The 15,786-nt window shown below is 44.0% G+C and overlaps 1 long non-coding RNA gene across 1 annotated transcript in view; it reads left to right on the plus strand.

Moving 5' to 3' along the window:
• LOC144584484 (uncharacterized) overlaps positions 1 to 13,345 on the plus strand; it is a 68,183-nt gene extending 54,838 nt beyond the window's left edge. The window contains exon 9 of the long non-coding RNA XR_013538752.1: positions 9,304 to 13,345. This is a non-coding gene — a long non-coding RNA (uncharacterized LOC144584484). The remainder of the gene's footprint in view (positions 1 to 9,303) is intronic.
• Positions 13,346 to 15,786: the final 2,441 nt, after the last annotated feature.

Below are 15,786 nucleotides of genomic sequence, written 5' to 3' on the forward strand. Positions count from 1 at the left end.
GTAATTGATCCTGCTTCCAAGATTTCCTTTCTGTAATCCCTCTGTTAATGAAAAGTATCTTCCCCCACAAATGTCCAAACATGTTGGGTTGGGCAAAAACGGGTAGAATGGAAGTTAGAGTGAAGTTAGTGGAGAAGAGAATGAACTCTTTTTTAAAAAGGGGCCCTGATCCTTTGCCCTCTTTTGACATGGAATGCTGAGTTTGTCCAAGATACGTCCCCGAACTCCTTCCCTCTCTTTCTCTCCTGTCCACCCATGCAAGAAGAACAAAGGGGCAAGACTGCCATAAGGGACAGAGCAGCTTAAGGACATTGGAAAAGCTCTTAAAGGTCCCATGGCTTTGGCATGCTGTTCTCAAAATCCTCTCCCCCTAGGTATGCCATGAGTGGGTCATGACGGCAACGGTCCATGCTGATCAGAGTCTCTACAAGTTGTAAACCAAAAATTAAAACTTCCAGACTCTGAATCCTGGATCCAGGTTTGACCATCATGACCACTAGCTCCTGAGAGACATCTCCTCTCCCATTGTGTCTCCTCCATTGGCACAAATTTGTTTAATACTGTTTTTGAACCTCCCACGGTTTTGGCCGTCAGTCCATCCCATGGCAGTGGGTTTCATAATTTCAGACATCCTGAAGTACTCATAGATGTGTGAGAGATGATGAGAATGAAAGAATCTGTAGAACAACATTTAAGAAGCTTTGGCCCATTCCATAATTTGGACGTCAACTTTCAGAAGCCCCAGCCAACATGGCCAGTTCTGGAGGACCACAGTAGTTTTGCCCCAAACCATGTAGAGGACGAAACCCTGCCATATGATGTTTATTCAGTCTAGTTCTGCAGTGAGGGTGTAGCTCAACTCTATGGAATGGTAGCTTGACTTTTTAAAGTAGTGGTTCCCCACCTTGGGTAACACAGATGTTCTTGGACTGCAGCTCCCAGAAATCCTAGCCAGCACAGCTAGTGGTGAAGGCTTCTGGGAGTTGTAGTCCAAGAACATATGGTTGGGAACCACTGAGCTTGACAGGGCTCCTCAGAAGAAGAGCTGAAGGCCCTCATATTTGCATAGTGAAAGCAAATCATTCTCTTGGCCTCAGGCATGGACTGGATAAGCCATGTTAGCTGAACATACATGCAAAGACTTCCATGAAAACAATTATATTTTGATAGCGAAATCTGTGTTGGATTGCCAGTGCCCTGGCTACCTAGATGTTCAAGGTTACCATGGCTGAGAAAGCTCAAACAAACTCCCTTAGAAGAAAAGCCTGAAAGAAGTCAACAGTTTTTTGGGTTGTCTCATACCCTGTCTTTCTGTCGAAATAAAATAAAATAAAATATTTTTTTTTAAAAGCACTTAAGGAAGGTTGTGATGGTAAAGTCAAATATTAATATATGTGATTAACCATTAAGCTATAAAAACAAATGAAAGGCTACAAAAATCCATAAAAAGGAAACACCTCCTTGAACTAATGTCTCAGAGTGATTTATTGAGACTGAAAGTGCCATTTGATGAGAAAAAGGCTTGGTCTTCTCTGGGGATCTTGAAGTGATTCTGCTCTGTGAATTTCTGCTCTTCTGTTGGGCAACTAGGTGAATTTAACCAAAATTCAAAACTCTTCAACGTGTTCTATCACAGGATCTTCTGCCCAAGAGAACTTGTGGTCCAGGACATTTCTTAGTTCATGGCTTTGTTCTACTAAACAATGTTATTCGGGGCTGTGAACCACATCCAGAGAAACCCCCTATTCCGAACTCAAGTGAGCCCAATCAGGAGGCAACCTGGATCAAAAACAAACCAACCAAAAAAGTTACACCCATTTGGGTTTGGTTCACTTAGAGATAATGCAGGAGGAAATTCTCTCTAAACCTATTTATAGACATCCCTATTTTTTTGCTTCTGGGTGTAAAGGCTCTGCTGGCAGCTGTTACTGATACCATGTGCCACCAGCTCTGTCTAGGGAGTAAAGAAACAGCAACTGGCCTCAGAAGAAAAAAGGTTTAATGTAGCCATCTTGGCATTGATGTAGAAGCAAGGAAAATGTGATCTTCAACTGTGACAACTTGGTTTGGATCGGGCGCACAAATTGAACTGAACAGGGAAGAAATTGCTCTACACCGAACTCAGAAGCCCTAAACCAAGGCCTCTAAACTGAAACAGGGAGAACCCGGTGCAGAGCCAGTATTTAATTTATTTCCAATTTTTCCTCATCACGTCTAATGGGTTTTTTAAATCGGACACCATTTCTTTGGCGGTGGAAGAGCTGCCACTTTCTTGTCTCCCGCATGAGAAATTTCTTTGGCCTTGCTCCAAGCTATTTCCCTTTTTAAACATGATAAGGTTTTTCTTTTAAAAGAAAATTATCCGCATGCAGAAGTGGATAAGAAACAGGGTTTACGGCCCATAAAGAGACTCCGTGTGCCAAAGTAAACGACCCGTTTAGGCCACTTTTGCTCTATATCTTGCTGGTTGGAGACCAAGTTTTTATCTTAAAAACAAAACCAAACCAAAACTCTGTGCAATCTATCTGGGGCGAATGGAATTTCTGTCACACCTACCTGTCAGAATTAAGCCTCTCCCTGGCCCGCTGCCCGGGAAAATGTGCGCAAGGAAGCTGGGTGCAGGAGAGAAGCAGTTTTGAATTTAACCAGGACGTTGGGGTGTTGCTGCACACCAGCCTCTGTGCCTGAATCCTAGCTGGTCTTGTGGGAAGAACAGAAGAGTACAATTTCCATCAGGTTGGGGGGCGTAATCTACACAAAGCAGTTGTGGTTGCCATTGTTTCCTCGGAGGTGGTGGCACAAAGAACCTGGGGTGATGGATAGCCTTGAGAAAAGAAGACTGAGAGGAGATAGGGTAGCCCTTTTCAAAGATCTGAACAATAGTTCTCCAGAGTAGGGGCAGGATCTGTTCCCGATCGTCCCAGAGTGCAGGACCTGCAAGAATGGGCTCAAGCGACAGGAAGCCAGATTTAGGCTGAATATCAGGAAAAACGTCTTAACTGTTAAAGCAGTACGATGATGGAACCCATGACCTCAGGAGGTGGACGCATTCAAGAAAAAATTGGACAACTGTTAGATCGTTGGTTTGGATTCCTGCTTTGAGCACGGGGTTGGACTCGATGGCCTTATAGGCCCTTTCCAACTTCATTCTTCCATGATGGTATAATAGATCAGAGCTCAGAAACTGTCCTTTTGGAACAAAATCCCACGTGGTCTCACAGCAAACGAAAAAGTCCCAAAAAACGATTCTGCTGTGTAGCATTTAGCCTACTTTTAAAGTTACAGCACCCCAAAGGTAGCCCCCAAATTCATTAAATTTAATAAAGATGCACAAGTCTGAGAGCCGCTCAAGTGATTTATATGGCAATCTTAGCCACCAATGTAGCTGAAGTACACAAATATTCAAAGTTTTTAGGCAACGATTCAATGCCATCAGCCAGCATCTATAAATCTGACAGGGTTTCCCTCTCATCTTTCTCCTACACTAAATTTGTGAAAAAAAAATTTTTTTTGGCATCCTGCATATGAAGAATATTTCTAATTATTATTTTTAAAATGAAATCCTTACATATCCCTTCCCTAGAGAGTGGTGTGGTTTTTGCTTTAAAAATATTTTTAATTGTATTTTTAAACTTTAATTCAATTTTAATTGTACTTAATCTCTTTTAATCTTTTAATTGTATTTCATTTTTACTGGATTGGACCGTCTTCGAGTGCCATTTGTTGGCAGAAAAGCAAGGTGCACATTTATGAAGTTAAAAAAACAAATACAAGATTATTCATCAGTGAGTTTGAGCAGGTTTCCAACAGAATGACTTCTCCAACCAAGGTCATCTGAGGTTGAGCAATATCTTGATTGTATCATGAATAAGTTACCAAAAACACCCACACATTTATTTATTTATTTTGCCTCATCTTTCTCCTTAAAAAGGACCCCACTGCTTTTGAGTTTTCCAGAATGCTTTGTCCAGCAAAGGTGATGTAATAAATGAGATTAAGGCAGTTTAATAGCCAGTAGCCATAGCCCTGGAAAGCTAACACAGTTTTTCTCTGGAAGCCGTTATCAAAATACAAATTTGTTCTAGGGAAAAGTGTTTGTGCTCATATTCAGATAATGTGGTTTATCAGTCCATTTGCCAGGGCAAAGGGCACGAGTCTCTTTGGCTATTCGTTGCCCTCCTTGATGAGTTTGCTGAGTGCTTCTCCCACGTCATGTGCTGGAAGGACTCTGCAATGTTCATCATCCTCATCCTCATCATCATTGTCAACGTAGAACTGCAGAGCTGGAAGGGACCCTCTGGATCACTGAAGGCCACTCTTGTCAAGGAGGCCCAGTGGGGAATCGAACTCTGAACCTCCAGCTTCCAAACCACTGATCTATTCAGCAGTCCCATCATCATGATCATGATTGTCTTGGAAATTCAGGGCTCGAAGGATGGTTGAGTCCAGCCCCTGTTAAACTCCCAACCTCTGGCTCTGCAGCCAGATATCTAAGCTACCGACCTGTATGTTCTCACCTTGTGCATCATGTAGTAAGCTGGACTGCTCTCCTAATTTTCTACATGCAAGGTTCATTGTTATGGTTTTCATGCCATAACCATTGTTATGGTTTTCAACACCTGTTTGTTTTAGATATATTAAGCTTTAGAGACATTGATTACATAATAAAGGATCTCTGTGATCAGAGATGGGCAGTTGGGTTGGCTGGTTTGTTTTGGACTACAAGTTCCAGAATGTTGTAGCTGGTTATTTGCGATGGTCTTGCTGTCCAGCGTATTCTGGGAGTTGCAGTTCCCCCCAAAGTAACTTTTTATCTTCTGTGACTGCCTTCCTTTTCCCAGAGCCTGGCTCCTCAATGCTGTTTCCTAAAGGACCAAGGAGCTTTCTGCTCTCCAGGTTTACCTGAATTACATCCTTTGTGGTTGACGATGCTGTATAGGAATTTGGGGGAGTTAAAGACCAAAACTCCTGGAGAGTTTAATCCCCTCTCCTAGCCCACAGCCTGGCTTGGGGGTTTGGCAGTCTGGCTATAGAGCTAGAGGCTGGGAGTTCAATTCCAGGAGCTGGACTCCATGACCCTGTCAAGGTCCCTTCCAAGCTCTGCCGATCTAAGATGATTGTCATTATTATAATGTGTAGGTTAATGTTTAATAGATTCAATTCTCTCCTGGTTTCCTGAGTGAGAAACAAGCAAATGAACCAAAAGAGGTGGGAGAAAGCAGAGACGTTTCTGTTCTCATAAGTCTCCATCTTCTGACTTTGTAACTGTGCAAAGAGATCCATAAATTTAGTTGCAAAACACGTCATTTTCCGAATGAACTTAAGAACCGACAAGAACAGGAGCCAGTGCCAAATATGAAATCCACCAGTCCTTGGCGCCGTGAAGGGGAAAGAGCCCAGGGTGAGAGACAAATATAGATTTGGATGAAAAAGAACTGACCACCTCACCTTTGCTGGCGGGGACGTTTTGGTATGAAACTGAAGGAAGTCCCATGAAATTGGCTAAACGAGACTCCCTTGAGCTCGATGGGAAAAATATTTAAAAGTAGGGCGTGCTTCCAGCATTCAAAAATATCTGGCTTCCTGGGGAAGACGTGACGATGATCATTTGAGGGTTGCAGCAGGTCACAAAAACTCAATTTCCTATTTGAAAATAAGATATGGTCTCATTTAATGTTTTTATTTGGCTGCTTTACCTCCTGTCCTTCCTCACAGGAGTCCAGGAGGGCTAGCATTCTGCATGAAAACACACCCTAAAAACTCACCCGGGGTGTGCGTGGAACTGGTAAATCCACAGTTTAAAGGCCTCCCTTACCTTGAAATTCTTATTAGGGTTGCTGTCCATCAGTTCGGACTTGATGACGCAGAGCGGCAGTGGCAGCAACAAAAATAACCAGCAGCAAAGCAAAACAAAAACTTACATATTTGTTTTTGCAAATGCCTAAAAATCGTAAGTTTAAAAAAAGACGCCAGTACACATCAGCTAATTTAAATGCTGAGAATTGCAATATTAGACATGAACATTGGAATTAGAATTAGAAACAGAGCTATCATGTGACCCAGCAAAAGTTGGGGAAGGTGGTGGCCAGCTTAGTCATGGACTTGCTGTTATGTCTGTGGACCAGGTTCTAACTATGGATGAGAGAAACGTTCGGTTCCTGGTCTCCCTTCTTAGGGCTCCAGATCTTTTCAAGATACTCAGACAGAACAGTCCATCTGATAGAAGACAGTTTTCAAGCAAGAACCGAGCCCTAGGAGCTCTTGAAAGAGAAGATCATCCTCCATAAAAGAAGGCTTGTAGCCACCCATCTAAGTCCTAAGTGCTGCGGCTGAGCAAAAACCTGGGGTCTACTAAGAATGCGATTCTGGGATTTTCTGGACTACAAACAACATCGTTCTCCTGGGAGATCTATGAGAACTGTTGGAGAGCTCAGTGGTTTAGGTCTCTGGCTGCGGAGCCAGAGGTTGGGAGTTCGATTCCCCCACTGGGCCTCCTTGGGAGAGGCTGGACTAAATGTTTCATAGAGTTCCTTCCAGTTCTGCAGTTCAAAGATGATGATGATCATCTACCTTACAGAGAACCTGGGAGAAAGGTGTCAATTGGAAGGCTCTGAGGCTTGAGTCTACCTAAGCTCCCTGTTCTTGCACCAGTGCTAGCTGGGAGCTCTCCTTCAGAGCAGGAAGCCTCAGCTTTGGCTGCCTGAACTCCCCACCTCACACTGGTTCCAGCTGAAAGTTGGCTTGTCCTTACCCCACTTTGCAAGGTTGTTTCCCGCACGCCTGGTTTGGCCAGCCACCCTTCAAAGAAAATAAGTGACTTGTGAAGAAAGAATAATGTGCCACATTTTTTTAAACAACGGTGCCATATAGACGCCTTCTTGTCTCGTTCTGCTCTTAATATGCATGAGCCAGATGGGGGTCTTTGGCTTCTCCCTGCTGGCAGCTTCAGATACGAAGCCCCCAATGTATTTCTCTGACCGAGTCTTTGCAAGCTCCATTCGGTACAATTAGTAATAATAATTAAGAAGTGTTTTAAGCAGTGGGGAATAAACGTCCTTCCGAATTAGTTTCAGCTCCACTTCAGGCTTCATGCTCTGAAACCGTAGAAAGCTGTAGAAGGCTCACAAAAAAGAAAAGAAAAGAAAAAGAAATTTTAAAAAGGGAAAAGAAAAGAAGAAAAGGGAACTGGTATGTTTCCCAGAAAGGAGGGTCACAAAATAGGCTGCTGATTTTTCCAGCCCTTTGAAAGCCACCAAAGAACACCAGATATTATGAAACAGGAAATGCACATGGCAGCCAAGTAGCTCTTCTGTGCATCTGCCTTGATTCTTTGGAAGTTAAAAACAAAATCAAACCCACGGTCTAGATGAGGGATTAGTTTTAGAAGTCACATTCCTAAGAATTGTAGCTTCCAGTTTCTTTAAATAAAGCAAGTTTCAAAATACTGTAGGGTTTGCTTTTTTTGGGGGGGGGGGCAGTATTTGTTTACTGGGGAGAAACTCTCTGTAGTTCCATTGGCATGGACAGATCATCATCTGATGGGGTTTAGACTCGCTAGAACTCAGATCCTCTGCAAGGGTGGGGGACTGATTAAGATGATCCACCCCAGGAGGCTGATGGATCCACATGGTTTCCTGGTGGCACTTGGGGGAAGTTTCCCCTTGCCTTGGCAGGCGATTCTCTTGAAGCCCTGGTTGATCTCTACCAGGGGGAAATGGCCAGGGCAGTTGAGACAATTGCTCCTAAGGCTCCCCTCCCACAAAGTAAAGTCAAACCGGTTTACTGGGGAGCTGGTGGCAAGGAGATGAGTGGGACGGAGACTAAAGCAATAATGGTGCAAAACTCAGAGTGAATCCAACCGAACACAGGCCAGAACCCGTTGGAAAGCCTCTTCCATGACAGTAGCATCAGCAGCAAAGAAGTCATTCTTCTCTGCCACCATTGTGTCTACACTGAGTTGTCCGGCAGAGCTCTTTCGGGTGGTCAAGGGACCGTTACCAGCCGCTCCCCAGGAAAAGAGTGCAGACCACACTGCAGCTCGTGATGAAGAATTTCCATGGCACTTTGCAGACTAAATCACTCCCATCTGTTTTAGGAAAATAACTAATATTTGGGGTGGAGGGGATGTGGATGCAACCCTCCCAATCTCAGAGATGCATGGGGCCAAAATGATCATTACAGCCAAGGTGTGTCTTTAGCTTGGAAAACCCTGTGATTATGGTTTATGGAGAGTTAGACCAGATGATGGTTGTTGTTGGTTTTCCAGGCTCTTTGGCCATGTTCTGAAGGTTGTTCTTCCTGACGTTTCACCAGTCTCTGTGGCCGGCATCTTCAGAGGACTGGAGTAGGAACTCTGTCCATGCTCTGTTGCTGTTTGTTGAGGAGCTGAGTATTAATAGCTGTGGGAACAGCTTTTGTCCTTTTCAGGAGATTGGGTGATTAGGGTGATCAGCATGTTTTTTGTCATGGGTGTATTGTTGTGATAAGGGGAAAAGATTATCTGTCACTGTGATTGTTGAGTGTCTTTAGCTGGTCTTTTTTGTGCAATGATCCCTGGTCCTTGTGGCTGGGTAGAGTTCGTTGACCTTTTGCAGGCTGTATTTTTCAGTGCTGGGAGCCAGGCCTTGTTAAGTTTTAGACTTTCTTGTTGAAGCTCTGCTGGTGTTTATGGATTCCAATGCCTGGAGCAACTGAATAGATTGTGTTTTATGGTCATCCTCATTCACTCTTTGCAGCTCTGGATTATGGCACCATGAATCAGGGTCACACCCACCTTGCGATTGCTTAATTGCACTTCCAGTGTAAAACAAAGGATCCATCTCCATTCATCATCTGCATCTGGGATTGAAAACAGCCCAGGGAAAGATGGGTGGGGCAGCTCCCACAAGAGCGCACACAGCAGAATCTTCCTGCCCTCTACTGCCAGCAGTTGTCATTTTTGGGAGATATGAGCCTGAGAATTATGCCAGTAAGCAAGTTCTCCCTGTGAATTAGGGACAGGTGGATTTCTCTAGCTCAGCTGCATTGTAGATCTCTGAATCCCAGTTGTGTTTATTACTCATTGTCCTTTTGCACCGGGTTGAGATATTATGCAGGCAGTATTCCTCTCAAAAACTCAATGCTTAAACTGGGCACCATGTATATATTAAGAAAAGCCCATATGTTCAGGGGAAAACACAGGCATGCCTTTCACTGGGAACATTCACCCAATAAGATGTATGGATGTACAGGTAGAGGGTCAAATATAAGATAGAGAAAGAAAACATTGTTTATGCTTATTTCTTTTTTTCTTCTCCATTTCAGCCAGCCAAATTTAATAGATCCAGCTGTTCAAGCATTCAGGGCCACGGCGATAAATCCAATTGCTGCTTCCCGTTGGAGTCAACCGAATTAAATCAATTGCTGAAATCAACACTCGTGAGCCCCATTGATTCAATGGGTCCAATTCTACTTCAGGCTAGCATTCAGATGTAGGCCTAGGTTGTATCCACCTGCCATGTTGGCCTTGCCAACAAAGAACCATTCAAAAAGTAGAGTTGTCAGGGAACTGAGCTCCAATATAGTTTGAACCACCACCACCACCACCACCATCATCATCATAATCATGTGCATCAAGTACATTATGGTGAGGCAACCCTTTTCAGATTTTTCTAAACAGAGAATACTCAGAAATGCTTTACCCTTCCATTCCTCTAGGGGCGCTCTGGGACTGTGCAGGTGGCCCAAGGCCACCCAGGCTGGCTCTTCTCCCCAGGAGCCACAGTGGGGAATTGAACTCCCAACCTCTGGCTTCACAGCCAGAGATCTCAACCACAGAGTTATACAGCCAGTGGGCTTTTAAGAGATTGAATCTTTTAGATTGTATGGAGCAAATTTTAAAGCTTCAATTTCTCCTGCATTCATAAGTCTCAAAACTCACGTCCCTTCCAACTTTACAATTGTATGAGATCTGAAACATAATTCTTACAGTTTGTTAAACAAACAGAACCAGAATTTTTCACTCGTTCCTACCACTGGCTTCTCTGCTGCTTTGAAATGTACTGGGCAGAAGAGCAGCATGACCCTTGTAAACAGCTGCCCTTGGCTGGCAAATGATGTTGGATGATGTGATGAGGAAAAGGACCTAAAACTCCTGCAAGCTCGTTTGTCCACTGTTGATGGTATGCCAGTAGTTTCCAAGTAGTGGCAAAGGCTCATGGGAAGTGCAGTCCAAAAACACTGAGGTACCCAAGGCTGGGAACCATGGCTATATATGGTTCTTGGGCAGTTTCCCCACGTGTACATTCCCACTGCGTACCATTGAAACGAAAACCTACTCCCGCAGTTCCTTCTTTAAATATATTCATCTTCTGACACTGAGTTGATGAGGGGTAAACTTTGTTTGTGTGGACAAAAGTGAACTGGTATGTTCCAGCGCCACCTGCTGATATCTACTATAACTGCACTGTTTGGTTAAGGGGCATCTGCCCATCCTTCTGTCCCTGGAAGGAGCCAAGTTCACCATGGTATTCTGGAGAATTTGTGGATGTTCCATTTTTGGACCTCAGGTACCAGACCCCATCAGCTAGTTTCCATACCGAATGGAGGATTTGAGTAGCTATAATGGAAAACTATAATTTCTCTCACTGGAAGGACAGATCCTGAAGCTGAGGCTCCAATACTTTGACCATCTCATGAGAAAAGACCCTGATGTTGGGAAAGTGTGAAGGCGAGAGGAGAAGGGGACGACAGAGGACAAGATGGTTGGACAGTGTGGTCAAAGCAACCAACATGAATTTGACTCAACTGCCATTATGCACATCCAACAAAAGCTCTCTTCCTGTACAAGCAACAAAATGGAACCCCTTCCTTTCTGACAAGTGATAAAATGGTGTCCCCTTCCTTTCTATATGGGCAAAATACATGACCCGTTTCCCTTCTGCTAATGAAACAAAATGGCACCACTTCCTTTCGGCACCAGCAGCAGAATGTCCCCCTTCCAATCTGCGAGGAGACAAAAGGGCTCCTCTTGCTTTCTTCACTGGCAACAAAATGGTTGCCTTCTATTCTGCACAAGCAACAAAACCCCTTACATTCAGCATATCCAAAAAAATGGTGCCACTTCCTTTCTGCACTGGCAAAAAATAGCACCCTTTCATTCTGCACATGAAACAAAAATAGAACCTTTCTTTTTGCACAAGCAAAAAAGGCACCCTTTCATTCTGTACAGGAAACGAAATGCCCGCCTTCCATATTGTACACGGAACAAAACGCCCCCCTTTCATTTTGCACATCCAACAAAATGGCCCCCTGCATTTTCTTCACTGGCAACAAAATGGCTGCCTTCTATTCACAAAGCAACAAAATGACCACCTTACTTTCTGCACAAGCAAGAAAATGGTGCCACTTCCTTTCTGCACCAGCAACAAAATCCCCCCCTTCCATTTTGTACAGTCAACAAAATGGCACCCCGTTATTCTGAACATGAAACAAAATGGCCCCCTCCCTTTCTTCACTGGCAACAAAATGCTGCCTTCCATTCTGCAGAGCAACAAAATGACCGCCTTATGTTCTGCACATTCAACAAAATGGTGCCCTTTCATTCTGCACAGGTAACAAAATGGCACCTTTTCCTTTTTGTACAGGCAACAAAATGGTCCCCCCCTTTCTGAACTGGTAACAAAATGGTTGCCTTTTATTCTGCACTGGCAACAAAATGGCTGCTTCCCATTTTGCTCAGGCGCTAAGTGGTCCCGTTACATTCTGCACATTGAACAAAATGGTGCCCACTCTTTCTGCAAAGGCCAGACAATGGCCCCCTTTCTTTCTACACAGACAGCAAAATGGCCATATTCCATTCTTCTCAGGCAACACAATGGTGCACCTTCCATTCTGCGCAAGCAACAAAATGGCCCCCTTTCCTTTCTACACAAGCTTCATTTTGCTGTCTGTTTAGAAAGATAGGGGTGCCATTTTTTATTGTGCTGAGAAAGTGGGGACATTTTGTTGTCTGTGCAGAAAGGGAGAATCTGGAGAAGAGCCAGCCTGTGTGGTCTGGGGCAAGTTGTTCAGTCCCAGGACATCTTTAGAGGAAGGGAATGGTAATGTTGTTTATCTGGAACCCCCCCCCCCCAAATTTCTTCATAAATCAGAGTTGTCTGGATGGTACACGATGATGTGCTAAGCACAATTAGGGCTCAGTGTTATCCCTCCTTCCTCATTAAGATGTGATCTAGTCTCTTTGTGTTTCCTCCCTTTTCTAAAATGCATGCTAAAATCTGCATATTGAGGAGATAATGAATGTTCACCACTTCTGGTGATCAAACCATGGATTCTACCCCCATTCTTTCTTATTCAACTGACTTACGAACTTCTATCCAGACTGTGACATTTCTACAGTGATTTCCCTTCCCTTTCCAATCCCGGTGCACCTGGTCTCCTGACTTTTCCTCCTGTCCCGTCACAGTCCCAAGTGAGACGCTTGGCAGATCACGGTGTCAGAGGGTTGGCCAAGTCAAGACTGGCGAGCCTGGTTTCATGGGAACAGTGAACTGGCCTCAGGTTTCGTCTGAAGAGTGCACGCGCTATCCAAGGTGCTGAAGCAATTTTGGGTCAAGAGTCCAGCCAACCCTGGAGAGCTCTTTTAAAGTTCAGATTTTTTAAAAAAAACACATAGTGGTTGCATTGGTTCGATGGCATCCGAGCCATGGCCCTTCTGGCTCCTGGTTTGCCTGTTGGGTTTGTGAGAGCTTAGGTCAGAAGGGGGGGGGGTTCTCACGAACACTGCCTTGGACTGAACGGAAGATCTCCTTTATGAAAGACACATTTGGTTCCCCTGATTTTCAGGGTTTCCCTTCTACGCCAAATAACCTCTCACCCCAAGACTTCGAGAGCCACTCGAGACAACGTCACTGCTCGGCATGTGGGACAACCAAACAATGACAGGCTGAACGTCTTGTTTCTGTGCATCCGTATGACTTTGTTGTTGTTCATTTGTGAGGGAAGCTTAAAGAAAGATGGGTTACATAACCACCGGGAGACAACCTGTGTTTGTCTGTGCGCCCCGCCTCCCTGCAGCAAGGTTTTATACAAATTTCCCTTCCTTAGAAACCGACCGTCACGCTGCGGTTGCTATGAAGGAACCGTTCGGCTGTGCTGACGAAAACTGGAAGCAAATCATGTTCGTGCATTTCAGGCTATTTTTAGCATGGGAGGAAATGTACACAAACGTCTCTCATTTTGGTGTTGCATTTCTGTCACAGCCAGGTTTTCAAGCAACACGTACCACAGCCTTATCAGGGTTTCTTCTGCAGAAAACCCCACGATTACCAAGGGGGTTATACTCCTGGGTAAAGAGCATATGAAAGAACTATAAAAATCATTTACGGCAAAATTTGCTCTGTGGCCAATGCCACTGTGTTCACGTCTTCCATTTATTTCTAACATTTATCTCTTAGCCTTCCTTCAAAGATCTTCCTTCATGGACTGCTAAGTGATTCAGATTCAACTTTTAACAGGCATCACACACCACACACACACACACACACACACAATCACACACAATCACACACAGTCTCCAGGGATTTAGTGTTGTTGTGCTAGGATGATACTATGCCTGCGGCTCTTTCTGCTCTCATGCAATAGTGAAACGTAATCCAAAGTCAGGACTTTATGATCTTTCTTAACCAGGCCTTCTTTTAAAAGATTGGGCAGTATCCTGTTAACCACACCCAGGACAGCATCCTGTGCTTAAGGTTCGTCTTTGCATTCCCTCTGCCCTCGACCAGTTGGCGGTCCCCGTTCTTTTCAGTGGGATGATCTCCAGCTTGCTGGGTTTATGAAGAGAATACAGGCTGGTGCTTCTCCTGGTATTAAGGCATTTTTTTAAAAAAATCACCCTCCCAGATCATGCAGATGAAACCCACAGCCATCAAGACCTGCTCCTGTCTCCTGCACTATGGATAACATAAGGATGATATCTCTCCACCCCTCCACCCCCACCTGGTGTGGTTCGACAGAAATGTTAGAAACCACCGGGAGTGTAAACAGATGGTAATGTTTGTACCAGCCAACTACCCTGTTGTCATTCTTTCCACAGACGTGCGCTCAAATTCATCAGAGCACAGCAAGGAAAAATGATTCCACCTTCTTTGGATATTATCCGGTGGATCCTGCAGGGAAGCAAACCTTTGCTATTTGTTCTTACAAGCTGGAATGAAGTATTACAAAACTGTTCTCTCTCCAGTGAGTGAAATTATGGAAGTCCTTCCTTCCCTCCCCCCTTCCCTCTTTGTCTTTTTGAGTAAATTCCAAATGTAAAGAACTTCCTAATGTGGAAATGTTACTTTTTAAAACCCGTAGTCCCCAAATTCTCCCAGATATCATAACTGCAAATAAAAATTTCCAAGCTTTGATCCAGGTAACATTGGCTTGTCTGATCTAACTATGCTCACTCAAAGCCAAGGCTAACTCTAAGGAACGCACCATAATGTTAACTGACTTTACTCCTAGGAACTTGAACTTTATCTCACCCAGATATGCGTATTGAAATGTAAGCATATCACATCTGCAGCCAAGCAAAATTGCAAAGCAGTTTACGGCTGAAGTGTAGCGGACGACAGCTCTTTTTCGCATTAAGCAGATCATCTATAATACTAGAAAATGTCTACATATTCTGTACATTTCTCCCAGTACTTGGCCATCCTCCATGTATATACGCTGACATCACACATTAATTTTCAATTTGCATCATTCGTGAATAAATATTATTGAACTGTTCCTTGTTAAGAGACACCTCTGGAAAGCCATCGCTGAATGAAACGCGGGTGAGGAAAGGCGTGAGGCGGATCGGTTGCAAAGACGCATGCCAATGACTTCCAAACACTCCGTGAGGAGGGTGGAAGACATTCTCTCCTGTCTTGACCTTTCCAAGAACAACAGGTGACCTCTTGGCTACCTTCCTTTCCTTAAGGGACCAGGGCTGAAATTAATATTTCAAATAGGTTTCTTGTACTTGGTGTAATATTTCAAATAGGGGTCTTGGTTGGTGGGTGACTAAAGCCACTTACATTCCTCTCTCATGAGACAAACCACATTTCTACTGCCGTCCTGGTTAACCTGTGGCCTCCCACACTGTGTGGTAGATGCTAAGCCCCCCCCCATTTCACCTGTTGACTTTCTCATATTATTAGCCCAGTTTCCATGGTTTTAGGAAGGGAACTAAACATGCCATCCTCAAAATTATGTCTTTCCAGCTTTCTTGCTCACATGAGTGGAGATGAATTCTGCAGGAGATCTCAGCGGTAAGCATCTTGCCAGTGGGGCATAAACAAAACCTAGCTGACAGTATGGTCTCCTCAGTCTGCATCTTGTCCTGCAAAGGTGACGTGCCATCTTCTACCACCGTGTCCTTCTCTACAATTTTTGGCATATTATACTGCTGCTCTAGTAATATTTGTACACATTTGTCAGAAAAGTGGGGAAAACACCCAAGCCAGTTTGGAAACAGACGATTACCCCTCCTTCACTTTGTTTTCCAAATAAATTCCGGATCTCAAGCAGATCTCAACTTGCTAGAACGGTTGATCACGTAAAGTCTAATCCAAAAATCACATAGAATGGTTACTCCAGGAAATAATTCTGGGCAAGTGGTTCTCTAAAAATATATATATTTTTTGAGCATAGCAAATGCTGCACGTTCTAGACTCTTTAGTTTTAGCAAAGTCGGTTTGTTAGTGATCTAGTAAAACTAAGTTCTTTTTGAGAAAAATGTGACAAATAAGTAGAGGTGCACTGGATTAGCATCTT

The sequence above is a fragment of the Pogona vitticeps genome, chromosome 11 (genome assembly GCF_051106095.1).
Source record: "Pogona vitticeps strain Pit_001003342236 chromosome 11, PviZW2.1, whole genome shotgun sequence".
Taxonomy (NCBI): Eukaryota; Metazoa; Chordata; class Lepidosauria; order Squamata; family Agamidae; genus Pogona; species Pogona vitticeps.